This window comes from Calliopsis andreniformis, unplaced genomic scaffold (assembly GCF_051401765.1).
Source record: "Calliopsis andreniformis isolate RMS-2024a unplaced genomic scaffold, iyCalAndr_principal scaffold0001, whole genome shotgun sequence".
Taxonomy (NCBI): domain Eukaryota; kingdom Metazoa; phylum Arthropoda; class Insecta; order Hymenoptera; family Andrenidae; genus Calliopsis; species Calliopsis andreniformis.
Window position 1 is genome coordinate 40,550,662 of NW_027480422.1, and position 13,877 is coordinate 40,564,538.

A 13,877-nucleotide genomic window follows, 5' to 3' on the forward strand; every position below is an offset into this window, starting at 1 on the left:
TTTCTGCACTGTTTTTATGAACTTTGCCTTTTGGATTAGTTTCAAAGAAAAAACAACACAAGGATTTGAGTAAGATAAATATGGTGGTTATTCTAATCCTTTGTTTGCAAATTTAAGGATAACCTAAACCAATTACTCTCTGTTTATATATTTTATGTACACACTTGAATACATGATGGTATGCAAGATTGTGCAACTCTTCGTCATATCAAAGATACAGGGTGAGGCACCCGAAGTAGGCCACTAAGTAACTCGTTTGCTTTAAGCAACAGAAAAAAAAGTATCAGATAAGAATTGTTTGATTTTGAGGTGTATATAACACAGTGTTAAGTACTCAAGTGGGTTGTGATGTGGTCGACATAGAACAGTGTCGTTTTTGAGGAAATCGACTTGTTACGCATTATACGTTTTCTTTAGCACTTGGATCTGGCTATAGAATGGTACGAATTTTCTTTTTTTGACATTCCACAGCCATATCCCCTCAACGGCAATTGACGCATCGTAGGCTCACATGTCGAGAAAAGAGGGACTTAGAATTTATGGCCGATTTCCGGGACTTGAGAACTCCACGCAAGATTTGGAGGTCCTGTTGACAGGACGAAGACCGTGAGACTTGTAGGCATGGTTCATTAGAAAAGTGTCTCGCGCTGTAATTGGACAACTCTAAGTCTCACTTCTCGGTTTCCTCCTACATGCGATTTGGAGGGTGAATAGGAGGTGATGTCGACGATTTTTGGTCGACAATGAAATAGAATCTTGCAAACGGTCGAATAGTTCGAATTGCTAAATTTAACGGATTTCTGAATATTTAGAACTGTTGAACTTGTCGGATTCTCGGATCTTTCGGATTGTTTCTTTTTTTTTTTTCTTTTTTTGTAAACGTATTGTTTGAATTTGAACTTTATTTAAAAATAAACTATTTTGTTATTGTGTTTGCAAATTGAAGTTAATTTGCTAAATATCCAATTCCATGAACTTTCGGAATTATCATACAGTGTCAACAATTTTTTTGTTGGTAGAGGCATAGAGGAGATATAAAGGTCAAATCTATTTTTTTAAATGGAATGGTATGATATTTTGTTCGCATTCTGGCAGAGTGTCTCGAAACGAATACCTCTTTTTGGGGCTATTTAACGTACTTTTTATAATTAGTTAAATGTAAAAATTTAAGGCTTCGTTCAAATTTTAAACAAAATTACACGGAGAAAAATTCCCCTTAAAAATTAACTTGAATGTTATAAAAAAACCGTGCTACACGTAAAGCCTGATGCATTACGGGCAATGTGTAAAAATGAAATATAATCTCCATATACTTCAATGAAATCATAAAGTAGAAAGTAATGTCCTACGGTACAATAAGAATGACTGTGCCAGCAGTATAAAGATTTTCAGGCACAGCGTAAAAATTATTATACAAAAATTGTATTATGGCGACATCTAGAGGAAGTAATACTTTTTATATTTAAGGGTAGAATGCATAATTGTATACAATTAATAATATTGTTTTTAAAAGTCGTTTTTATTACAAAATATTTTGCTCGAAATGCTAATTTTGTCTTAGAGTACATCCCCGAAGCATAGGAAGTGTACTATTTTTGCACAAATAATTATTCATTGAGATATTTTTTTTATAATAAGACTTCCGATAAGTTTCTCTGTTTAACTCGTGGTAGATCAAAGATCTGCCGAGTTTGTATAATTACACGTGTGCGCTGACTATATTTTCTCGAAGGACCACCCTTCAATAAACGGACACAGTTATGTCAGATACAAATTTATTCTGTGACTGATAAGTACAAATATGTTGTAGTTGGTTGTGTTCGTTACTAGTGTTTGATTTATTCTAACTTTTGACCATATTGACCTCTCACTTTTATACTAAAATGATCTAGTGGTTTCCTTTGTGGGAGGTCCTTTTGCGCCGATTTTTCGTTACTCTATTTCTAGGGTGATGTAAAAATGTACATATGTCAGCGAGAGTGACTACTAAGATCCGCTGGGTGATGTCTCCACGGAAAGGCCAAAGACGTAACGCGTGACTCATAGAGCGAGTCGCTCGGACTGCGGATTACCAATTTATCGTATTTACCAAAAATAATTATAGACCGTAAACTAAGAAATTATACAATTAACTAAATATAAACTATTATTTAACTAATTATTAATAAATTATTATTTAACTAATTTCTGTTGGTTCATTACTTTCTTCATCGACGAGAAGAATACCTTTCTTATTTCCTGTTGTATAATCATTTTGTAGTATTTGATTAATTTTTATAAATGAAAAACACGACATGAGTCGAATACATTTTCATAATCTTCGCTTCTTCCTTCCCTCCTTCCAACTTTTTGCTTACTTTTGAATCATGTTTCTTATTTTTTCAAATAGAGTATCGAACATTTTTACCAACTTTCACGCATATTGGAAAAACCTGTCTGGAAATTTTCGCAATTGAAGATAAAAATGGTGAAATTCGCTATAGGGGAATCGTATCTGATTAATTAGGCGAATAGCATATTTCCTTTTGCGTGGGCATCTTTGGAACTGGCAACAGAAAGTTGACCGTCGTCGCAGGCAATGATCACACTTGGTAAACGAATGTTTTATGACCTTTGCGACCATGCCTCGAACGAGAAACTTCGAAGGCTTGCAAAATGTGTGTTTTCCGTACAATTTGGGTTTCTATCGGTGTCTTTCAGGGTACCATCACTCCCACCAGTGCTGTTTTTATGATATATCCTAAGTGGCCAAAAGTTTTCGAAAAGAAGTAAACCGTGTCTAAAGGCAGTCCGTCCTGAACATTTTCATTGACAACACGCGTGTATTCACTCTGGCAAATAAATCTATTTTGTTGAGTTCAATAACACACAATTATTTCAACCTCACAACTACACTGCAATTGGTGACTCTGACGTGATCGGAATATACAGCAGCCACGATCCTCAAGTCAACGCCAACATGAAATTCATAGGATACAGAGAGACAGCAGCAGCAATCTAGATGAATCTGGAGCATTGCCCGCCTCGCCGGTTTCATAACTCTTCCCTTAATGTCGCCGACCCTGACCGATTGCAACGATACAATCGGCCTATCACAGCCGGTATAAACGTTGATCATTGGAATGTCTCCTGCCACTACACAACGCACATCAACGTTTCGCGGTGATCATCATAGGACAGCAGAGTCTACAACTGTAACATGGTTAGAGCAACGCGTTCGCCGTATTAACTCCTCACTACGCACGCACTGTATTATAAACGCAGCTCATATGGCGACAGCAGGGTACTAACGATTCCATCGACGACTAAAAAGACCAGCTATCGTAGATGCATCCTTTAAAAACATATGAAGACGCATGGCTTAACGGGACGTTAAATTACCTCGAGAATTAAGGACCCTAGAAATGTGTTGTTTTACAGTGATGTAGAACATGTCTACTTGTAGTGCCTTGACCCTTATGCTCAATAACGATTGACATATCGTAAACCCGAAAAGCGAGTACGGTTCGTTACTATGTAACCCTCATACTTCTTCGCTCTCTGGAGTTCTCCGTAGTGGCTTCACCCCACGCGCTTTCCATAGAGGCATCATCCTCATCTGCCTTTTGGTGGGAATGGATATATATAAACAACCTGAGAAGGGCCACTGCCGAAGGAGTATCGAGAACTGCAATTGGCGAAAGTTTACTTTCACCCTCTAAGGGTATTGTCTATTTAAGAAAGAAGTTCAAAATAAACTGTTTAGATGCATAGCAACACAGGAAGTGTCTACTTAGTTTCCATTTGTAACAACCGGCAACAGTCTCGCATATATACACGAAGAAATTGAGTTCTAAAGACAATCTTTTTCTTATTAAATAACAAGTGATAGTTCAAATCTGTACAGTGGCAGTGATCTAAACCCCTAACTCATAACCCTAACCTCAAATCCTTAGATTGAATCCTCGCGCCAGCGATATGCAACACGCGTGCGCACACACACAGCAGGACGCTTCCCATTACGCATGCGTGCAAAATCAGTACGTCACTGAAGCGATATCCTATGGCGTGCAATAGAGCACGCATTGACGACACGGTGACGATCAAGCAGCGACATCACAAACCAATCGGTGAGCGATACTTTCAATACGCCTGCGCGGGTATCATCAGACGCATGCACGAAAACTTCGGAACCAATTAGGAACACATATCTTGCGATGACCCCCGAACGCGCAAGTGCAGCGCAGCGCTTCCCCTACATTAAGGAGAGTCACCAGACACAAAAGAAGGAGACAATTTTCCTGTATAAATACGGCGGCATCAGCGAGGTGTAGGCAGAGAGCAGTAGTAGTACGCAGCGCAGTTCTCACTCTGAATCCAAACGCTCAACACGATCCCAAATCATACCGAGGCAGCTTTAATCAGCTCCTTGGTTCCTTCTTTCTAGGCAGCTTTGACCAGCTCCTTGATTATCACTCTGAGACAGCTTTAACCAGCTCCTCGGCCTTTTCCTTAATCCTCTTCGTCATTATTCATCATCTGCTTAGATTACAACGCTTTAATACTTAATTGACATAGAAGTTACCGATGGTAGAAATTTATATAGCGACAAGAAACTTTTCAATCAAAAGACTAATAGACTTGTATGGCTTTAAGAATAGCATTGAGTATTTCTAATTTGCAGTCTGTGAAATTTATTTCTTAACCGCACGCCACACGAATCCTATTCCCTGTTCACAGGTAAGCCGCTCTATCTGTGAACGTTTTATGTATCACGAGACATGGTCTGTTACACACTTGTATACCTGCTCCTTCGAGTTATCTTACGCAGCACATTATCGTGCTAATAACACCAAGGTCAGAAAAATAATAATTAATAGTTATTCACTGGCAAGTAATATACGCAATGGTAGTACAAGGTGTGTTATAACCGCGAAAAAATTTTGATATTTTTCTCTTATCGGTTAAACAAGATAGCAAAAAAAGGCTTTGTCACGCAATGACAAATACAATCTAATTTATAAACAAAATTTGTTTTTTCAAGTTATGACCAAAAAAAATTGGGCCGTGCATGAAAAACAATGTTGAACGTAAAGATATATATAATAATAACTTCAACAAATATTGATATTTTTTATAAAATTATCACTCTGTATTTAACGATATGAATATTAATAAATTACCAAAAATGAATGGAATCGTATCAGTAGTTTTTCCAGAATTAATTCTCAGTTTTCACTAGTTTTGAAAAAGTATGGGAACTCTTTAAATTTTACTTACTGACACAAGTCTCGTAGCCCCTTATGAGTCGCTATTGTTCTTACATATCACATCTCTGTTCGTAATCAACTAATGACAAGTTAATGTTAGCTTTTCATAATAATCGTCACAAGTTCCAAATATGAAAATAGAGGGGTTTTGTTAAGTTCTACTGAGTGATATCCGCGAAATTGGAAGAACCTTCTTTAACTCTTAACAACGGACACTCAATTTTGATTTTGAGTAAAATGTTATGATATTAAATTTTTTTAAATTGATGTGATGTTAATTGGAATGTGGAAACAATATGTGACATGTATTCTCAACTTTCATTGTAACGGCTTCGATATTTAAATGATATCAATAATAAAAATGTATCATGCGGAATCTACCTGAATTCGTGTTAATAGGTAAAGGTTAGTTAAATAGTTAAGGATTAGCGCAGTCAAAATTACCAGCGCCACGACTCGTTTCATGACCATATTGTTCTGTAGACGATTGCAATTTGTATGACTAAGAAATTGTAATTATATTGAAATTTATCCAAATACTGCCCATCACCATCCAGTAAACATGCTACCGTCTCGGTTTTTAAAAAGTTAGACAATAATCGAAATATGGAAACAATTCGCAAAATTTGAAATATGTAATATTATTCAACGCGTTTTATGATTTGTACGATTTATATTTTGTATAATAATATAAGAAATATAAACAAACATAAACTATATTAAAAATAATTTAAGTTCAAAGTTCTGATAGCTTTTATAATGGCATTAAAAAACAAGTTTGAAATTTAAATTGTTTTGTTTCAAACCATTTATTTGTTTCAAACAGATGTTACCTAGGAAACTGGAATGCATATACTTCAAGATCATTTTTATGGTTCTTGTTTTAAATGTAACAAAATGCTACAGTTTACCATGTACATTCAATACGATGTGTATGTGTTGGATTCAGGATGACCAAGATTTTACAAAAATGGATATCAGTTGCATGGGAATACCTTTTGCAAGATTTCCGGGTATGTATTTTGAAATATTACTGGATATTATTATCACCAATGTGTTTTAACTGTACAAAGAAATTATAAAAAGTAATTACAAAAGAAAGTGCTGAAATATAATACATATTTTAATGACCTTTTAATGTACTCATATACACTCCTCAAGACAATTTCTTGGACAATTGTGAACAAAAAGTTTTTGGCGATTTGCAATTATCCAAGATGATGTCTATATTTACATGCAATCTCTTAGTCTCTTCAAAGAGTTCAGTGTAGGCTAAAAACAAGGACATAAAAATAAATATAGAATTCAGCTCGAAGGCAACCACGGAGTCCGGTCAAGGTCATTTTCTCTCAGGTCTTCCTGATACGCCAAATACCTGAAGCTCGTGTTCTACAGTATTTCTTACAATTCCTTCGCCAAACTCGTAGATTCCCGGAAACGAATTGTCTACTCTTTTTAGAGAGAGAGAGAGAGCGAGAGAGAGAGAAGGGGGTAGGATTCCTTGTGTATATATTACGCGCATGTGTTGTAGAGCACAGGCTTCGTTAGCATAGTAGGAGGAAAAATATTACAGAAAATGACCTTGGCTGGACTCCTTGTTACCTCTAATTTTAATATTCCACATGTAGTCTTGCAGTAGCATATGTACATACTTGAATAATGAACAACTTCTTGATTCATTCTCTGAAGATAAAGTCGAAAATAGACGAATGAAAAGTGCATTTTAATTACAAATTAACAATTACCAATTATTGTTTCAAAACTAAAACAACAATTTTTTTACAAGGTTGTGATTATTTATTCATATAGGATCTCATGGGCTGTAGAATTGGTAAAAGGTATAGAGTGTACAGGGTGTTACAAAATTATATGTCACGACCACCATAGCGTGATTCTACACTTACGATTTGGTGGAAATTGACATAAAAAACTCCCCGCAAAATTGACCTTGACCTTGAAAAATCAAGATCAAAGAAACAAAATTTTTTTTGTTTAATCGTGTTCTACTGGACATAAGGACCAACTTTGTGAAAGAAACCATGGGTCGCATCTCAACCGTTCTCTTAAAAAATGCTGTTGCATTTCTTATAATGTTTGCAGCTTCTTTGTTCATAATGTTTTTTCATTCTGTAGTTAGGGAAATAGGAGTATCATGATTCTGATAATTTCATATCCAACGAGATAGCTTACTAATGATACCCGCCGAATGTTGTCATGCGAAATATTTTGATTGACTACGACCAAGTGAGTGTTTGAACACGGGGAAGCATTTCGTTATATATCCCGAGCTAACGCATAATTCACCGCTGTTTTATCAATAGTCCGCTATTTACTTATATATGGGTGCTGGATGTAAAAATTTTACAAATAAGGAAGCTGCAAAAATTATAAGAAATGCAACATCATTTTTTAAGAGATCGGTTGAGATGCGACCCATTTTCACAAGGTTTCTTTCACAAAGTTGGTCCTTATGTCCAGTAGAACACGATTAAACAAAAAAAATTTTGTTTGTTTGATCTTGATTTTTCAAGATCAAGGTCAATTTTGCGGGGCGTTTTTTACGTAAATTTCCACCAAATCGTAGGTGTAGAATGACGCTATGGTGGTCGTGACATATAATTTGATGACACCCTGTACAGTCTAACAGTAACGGCGATTTTTGGACCGCTTCAAATAACTTGACAGAAAAAGTTGATACATGAAATTGATTGCTATTCTATCGCCAAACAGCTACAGTAATTCAAACTTCCGAAATATTTCTTTTTTATTAAAAAAAATAGGAAATCTTAATTTTTTTACATGGAACCATATATATTTTAATACAGTGTCCAATGCATCCCGTTATTCCTCATAAAAAGGTATTCAACTATTTTTCTTTTAGAAAAACAGAAACAAACTACAAACTGTTACTTTGGGAGATATATTAATTTGTAATTTGATGTTACGTTTCGATTTATTTCGATAAGATATACAACATTTCATTCTGAACGTTGCACTGCATCTGAGGCACCTCATAACTTGGTATTTTTCCAGGATCTGCAGGTCATCAGTTAATGTTAAATATTTGTTGAGAATTGATCTATTATTGCCACTCTCTCGTTTGCTTGCAAGAGCTAGCGTGTTTTATCTCAGAATGCCGTTGGATGTAAAGGAGATAGGATTTTGGGTCCTTGGCTGGGTGAAAGAGTTCGAACTCAACGGGAACTTTCCTATTTTTTATTCAAGCACAGTTTAGCTCTGGTATTGTCGCGATCTATATCGCAAGACGGGCTACGCCTAAGTGCGCTGCACTCATCGGTCTTTTCGGTGATCAGCGACCTTTCAGGAGTCAAAACAGCGGGCCGGGGCCGTCATGTTTTGCCGATTCTCCTGGAATTCGCTAACTCGGCGCAAACTCATTGACCTGAACGCGGTTGTGCATTTGAATGCTCGTGTAACTAGCACGAGCTATAACACAAGTGCATACTTTGTATTTTATACAATAGATAGATTATGAGCAAGTAAGAAAAACTAGACTTATGCTCTCGATGGTACTTTTACTTAAGAACACCAAAACTATTGTCTTACCAAATTAACCAAAATTATAGATGATATAGCTTCGCGATTACAGAACACGCGCTGTAAATATTGCAGAGGTAAGTATCAATTTTGATAGGTCAAATTCCAATCAAATCCTTTATAAACTGTTGTAATTTTTGCCTTTGGGTGTCTTTTGAACTCAACCACCGAGTACTAAGCCCGTCGAGTGCATAGTTGTTAGTTAATACCCCACAAGACATGAAACTTGTGGAACAAGGAAAGACATATTTGTAAGCCACCTAACGCTGAACCATTGAGGCCCTTCTCTTTCACAAATTAGATTTAAGGTAATCAATATTATATACTATTTTAAACTATATTTTGTATCTCCGAAAGGAGATTTTTTTTATTTATTTATTTAGCGTCGCGTCAATTACACTGGTTATTAGTGATGAGTATTATTGTTCTTTAAATTTTATTATACAATGAGATGTGTTTTAAGGACGAGATAACTTGAGAGATTTCCTTGTTTTCGTTAACGTTATTTTGTAAAGTAGTTTTCAATTTAAATTAATTTCGGGCTTCTGAATACTTTATACAGTATAGGAGAATATATTTCACTCTGATTACGCAGTTATAGGTGGTACATGTCGGTAGTTCGGCTTTGGAGATCAGGTGGGAGTGCGTGTGCTTTAGGTGGCCGCTTCTAAGTCTGTTTATAACTACTTGTTTCCGATCAAGCCATGGAAGGGTTGGTCTAATAGTCAAGAAATTTTCTTCAATTTTGAGAGCATATGAAACTACAGGGTTCTTCCATTCGTTGTCCCAGTGATATTATAGTTGTTTCTTAAATAATTTTTGGGTATCTATAAGAGGGATTCTATATGAATCATTTGATAATAGTTGTGTAGTCGCTTCTTTTGCTCCTCTGTTTGCTGTTTCGTTGCCAGAGACATCTACGTGTGATGGTATCCTGGTTAAAACGATATTTCACACTACCTTGACGTGTGAAATAATAATTAACAATTTCAAAATTTTTGTTCATATGTGATTACAAAATCTAAAACTTAGGATTCTTGAAACTCCTACGTCTCGACCACACTGCCAGAGGTAAATAACAGTATAATAATATTAAGTTTGGACAGCTATTGCCTTTCTCGGAATTGTTGGAGTATTCGTGATTAGGAGTTAGTTGGACTGGTTGTCACTTAAGTACGTATAAGTACATGCGTATAAGGGTACAGGTAGTTTATTTAATTGTATTTCTTTTCGGAGATAATGTAGATACATTATTACAATTATACCTCTTTTCCGAGATACGAAATATAGTTTACAATAATTGACAATGTTTGGTTATTTTCAAACTAGCTTACGAGAGAGAAGGATCTTCATGCCTCGGCGTTAGGACACTCGCAAAGATGTCTCTTCTTTTCGTTCCACAGTTTTCACGTCGCGTGGAGTACTAATTCGTGCACCGAGAGGTTTAACTAGATACTTGAGTTCAAAAGACAGCCAAAGGCAAAAATTACGACAGTTTATAAAAGATTTGATTACAAATAACCTGTCGCAATCAATGCTTACCTCTGCCCCATTTTGGTGTCTTCAAGTAAAGTACCATCCAGAGCATGATCTAGTTTTTTCTACTTGCTCGTAGACTATCTACTCTGTAACACACGAAATATACAGGAAATATATGGGGTATCCCAGTAAAAATTAGTACTTTGATTATCTTGTTGTATACGGAGAATATTTTCCATGTAAGGAAATTTCTAATAAATTCCCACTCATTTTTCGACCTATATAAATCCTGAAATTTTAGTCCTAACGGGTTCAGAACAGTATCGTCACGTTGACAGTCAAGTTCATCAGTTGGTTGCTATTCAATTAGATGGGGTTAAAGTTCCGTTTCGAGTTTACAGTTTAACCTCATAAAATTCGCGAGTCGGCATAAATCCTATCTTACAATTTCTACGACCACTCTGTAAATCTTCGCATCGCTAGTGCGTTAACACCGAGCATTAAAATCATACACTTTACGCAACAACACTACACTATACACTTGTACGTAAAGACTGATTTTAGAATATACTAAAGTATTCATTGCAATTTGACTATATTGTTTTCAAACCTATAATTACCTTAGGTGATCCCATTCAAAGTTGATAAATCTCCCACGTTTCAGCTTAGCTGCTCGAGTTGTATCAATTAATACTTAACAATTTACGAGGCTCTCTGGTTCTACATCACATTCGTCCCCAAACCTTTACTTCCAAAGAAAGCTGTATTGGAGGCAATCTAGTGGCTCCTCGATTTATTCGAGTTCGTCCACGAAAGTGGATCCAGCCAGCAGCTATCTGATTTTACATTAGATTTGTCTGCATCCTACAACTACCTATAACATCAGGTTCGTCTGTACATTATCTAACCTCCTTACAGCACGCTGTCCTTCCCATCCTCCTCAACAGCACCTCAATTTATTTTGAGTTCGTCTGTGAAACTGATTCTAGTGGCTCCTTGATTTCGCATTAGGTGCGTTCACGAAACTCACACTCCTGGAGCTCATTGATCACAGATCAGTTTTGTCCGTAAGTACATCTATCCTCGGAGGTTTCCTGATTTTACATCAGGTTTGTCTTCGTCTGCAATAATCCTAACGGCTCACTAATCTCGTATCAGTTTTGTCCGTTGAACCAATTAACACTTCAACCACTATATTTTTTGGAAATTTATCTGTCTTCATTGGCCTGTCACGCTAGTCATATCCCGTCTTTTAAACTACAAGAGTAATAAAAAAATTTGTTAAATAAAGATTGTTTGATATTAAAGGGGTCATCATACGAAGTCACTAAAAACTTGTGAATGTTACTTCTGTTTCTCTAAACGGCATCCTACATTTTTCTGTTTAGCATCTGATAATAGCTCTCAAGACGAATACAAATACCTACAGCACAAGATCATTTAAGGCCGTGCAAAACAGATTACGAATAGTAAATGAACTCACTTTCTTTAGATGTAATGTTCGAAGTAACACATGGTATAATAAATTGTGGTTGTGCTTGCACAACATGTCCATCAATATTTTCCATAAGAAGTAAGTGTAAATGTATTTCCAAAAGTGTCATACAGCACTTGCATCACTAGCAACACAGGCACAGTGGAGTATGAATGCCAATGGACAACATTTCGAACATTACATCTAAAGAACGTATATTATTTATCATTCATAATCTCTCTTGCATGACCTTGAGTTATAGGTGTTTGTATTCGTTTTGAGACCTATCATCAGATGCGAAACAAAAGAATGCAGGATGCCATTTAGAAAAACGGAAGTGACCTTTACATGTCTTCAACGACTCCAGCTGCAAAGAAGTGGGCATGGCCATATGATGATCCCTTTAGTGTCAAACAATTTTTATTTAAAAAATTGTTCTATTACTCTTACAGTTTAAAAGATAATCAAGGTGGTAATTTTTATAGGGATACCCTGTATCCTAGGTCAGTCATCAACACACATTTGACATCTGTACGGTAAATACACTATTGATTCTGACAAAATTACAGGTTACCGGAACATTCGGATTTGGAGTAGCACTTGTGTCGAAATGTTATGTGAAAATATAATGTCATAATTAACTGGCATATAATAAGACGATAGTGTAAATGTAAATCTCAGTTTCATCCTTTAATTTTTCTAAAAGTGAAAAATATTATAAAATGACAATATTATTCCTTGTTCCCGAAACGTTTCACGTTCCAAGGTGGTGCCAACCTGCTCCATAATATGAAAATTTACTGCCTTTCTATTCTTAGAAGTATCCAAAATATATTTATAATATAGCAATTACTGTATAAATACAATAACAAGGTAAGACAATGAAAGTGAACGCCGTCCGTCTCAATTACAGACGTCTCCGTGACTTACGTGGCACAGCTAGATATAGTCGGGGCTGGTATGCAGGCACTGGATAATGATGCACTTGCAAGTACTGCAGGAGTTGAAGCATTGGGACTAATGAGCAATCAGTTGAGCAGTATTGGTGATAAGTCATTTTCGTAAGTTAAAATAATTTATTTTCTTTTTAATTCAATTACTGTTTGTATTTCGGAAGGAGGTTCCTGATAGTTGGGGTGTTCGAACTTGCAATGGTGCCACTTTTGTGGCTTGTAAATACGGTTCCTCTAACGAGACGCACATCCTACTCAATGAGTCTTAATTAACTATACAAATATAACTACTTAGATATGGAACCTGACCTATTTCCTATCTTTATCTGACGTGTATCACTCTTACTGTTCCGTGATGTCAACATCCTTTCCATAATGGCTAAGAAAAGTGCCGAATTCTAATTGTAATTTAGGAAGAGCCGTATCCCATGGAAGAAATGGTGGACAATGCAGAAAATGTTTATTATACTATTCTATGAAATGGATATACATTTACTGCAACAGTTATTGTGTTGCTGTATGTAACAGTTATTTAAATAATGCTTAGTAATTAAATTGACGTAAAAAACACACATGCTTCAGAAATAAAAAAGAAACAAGAGGTAAGAAATAGTAAGTAATGTCACGAAGATGCACTACTATATCTCCTCGAAGGTAGAGTACTCGCGTAGGTTACACGGTTGACTGACAGCCTTACGTTCTCTTACATTTCACAACGCCCAAAACGGACATTGGCTACAATTTCTCGGGAATTTTGTGAAACCTGATTGGTCCTTTTTTCTTACAAGGGGGAGCTTTTCTTCACTTAACCTTTACAGTGAAAGAAAACTCCTTCCACGTTAAAACAAAGACAAAAAACAGGATTTTCGGGCATATAGGAGAAATTCCTCTATCGCTGGACGGCACATAATACCGTATATTTAAATATAATACGCGACTGAGGAACCAAACTGCAAAAGCAATAGAGGGGAATTCTTTCTTTACGTTTGTAGTTCGTCCGCTTTGTTACTTTTCGTTTCTTACAGATATAGCTAATGTCTGGAATGAGACGCCGTCTGAGATTAAAGAAACTTCCTATTGATTGACGGTCATATTGCCTCACGTCGTTTCCCTTTATCCGGCACCGACAGTCATTCGTTTTATTTAATTTACCCGAGTATTAAT

General features: G+C 36.1%; 1 protein-coding gene across 4 annotated transcripts in view; it reads left to right on the forward strand.

Moving 5' to 3' along the window:
- The window catches only part of LOC143186418 (uncharacterized), a 58,901-nt gene that overhangs the window by 14,673 nt on the left and 30,351 nt on the right, over positions 1-13,877 (forward strand). For 3 of the 4 annotated variants that reach the window (XR_013003046.1, XM_076390091.1, XM_076390093.1), the window contains exons 2-3: positions 6,076-6,262; positions 12,674-12,821. The gene's annotated coding sequence lies outside the window, so the exon portion shown is untranslated. The remainder of the gene's footprint in view (positions 1-6,075; positions 6,263-12,673; positions 12,822-13,877) is intronic. The other variant, XM_076390092.1, reaches the window with a different exon arrangement.